The following is a 1,422-nucleotide window of genomic DNA, read 5'->3' as shown; positions in this document are numbered from 1 at the left end:
CCCCCCCCCCCCCCCCCCAAAAAAAACAAACGATAAAGTTTCATCTCGAACGAAACTTTTTGCGGCCAAACCGTAAAATATTCGTGGTATTGCGTCGTTTTTAATAGTTACCAATCTTTGCCGAATTTATCAAGTTTAAATTTTTATATCGATATAAAAATAAACTACAGTTAGGCTGAGTTGTTCCACCTTTCGATAAACTTTAGCTAATTCTCTTAAGCCCGATTGCACCAACGTTATTTTAATTTTAAGAGGCTTAAAACTCTTTCTGTATCTGTCTTTTTTTGGCTTTAAAACGAGACAGATAGAGTTTTAAGTCTCGCTTAAAGTCAAAGTAACGTTGGTGCAACCGGGCCTTACTCTCCTACTCTCTTATTTTCTGATCTCTCTTCTTTTTCTCTTCTTCTTATTTTCTTATTCCATCTTTTATCTCTTTTATTCTTTTGTTTATTCATTAAATAAATTATCACGTAGTTTGTCCAAAAATGGAACAATCAACTCTTAAAGCGTTTAAATTAATGTGATAGTCGAATTCACATACGAGACTTGTTAAATATGCGTTTCTGACACTTTCATCTCCAGAATTTTAAAAATAGGACGAAATTTTAGATTTTTTGATCTAAAAATCTAAATATATCTTTTGCAAAATATATTTACAAGTGCGTTGATATATCGTATAAAAAAATAGAATTATCAATTGATTCTATCCATTATATTTTGTAAAAGAATAAATAAAACTGCATTATAATACAGCATTGTATTATAATACACACAACACTGTAGTATAATGCAAGGATGTATCATCGATCATGAACTATCGAGCAATTTTCCAGCCAAAATAGGACTGAGCATTCGATCGTAGATCATTTCGGTCGTAAAGCATCGATCACCGATTCGCAGAGGCGGCACGATCCGAGTCTTACATTTTCCCTGACGCTCGTAATGGTTCAATTACAACGCGATTGCGTTAGCTGCAACAGCGCACATTTGTGGCCTCGTATGCCCTTACGAGGAATGCGTAATCAGCGCGAATAACCACATCTATACCGTGAATTATTGACTATTAATCAAATACGAATTATTGTAGGAAAAGCAAAAATGAGTATAATAGCTCTATCGAACAAATTAAAGGGCAATTTGCATGTAAGCAAGCGTGCCGTATGGAACTAGCTGCGGAAGTACATTGTGTTGTTGAAACATTTATCTAATGTATTATATATTATTTAACTCTATTTTTTTATTTAATCATGTTGACGAGTCATGTTCCGTGATAAAGTTTGCGTTCTATTTGCGTGCCATAATAGTCATTGTGCTTTGAGGGATTCCTAAAATTAGCCCAGAATTTGTTGCAGAAGAAGATACATAAACGAAGAGAAAGTATTTCATTAAAATAAATGTTTTTTTTTTTTTCTTTAACGTTTA

The sequence above is a fragment of the Trachymyrmex cornetzi genome, unplaced genomic scaffold, assembly GCF_001594075.2.
Source record: "Trachymyrmex cornetzi isolate Tcor2-1 unplaced genomic scaffold, Tcor1.1 scaffold127, whole genome shotgun sequence".
NCBI lineage: Eukaryota > Metazoa > Arthropoda > Insecta > Hymenoptera > Formicidae > Trachymyrmex > Trachymyrmex cornetzi.
The sequence above is the reverse complement of the archived record's forward strand: the minus strand, read 5'-3'. Positions refer to the sequence as shown.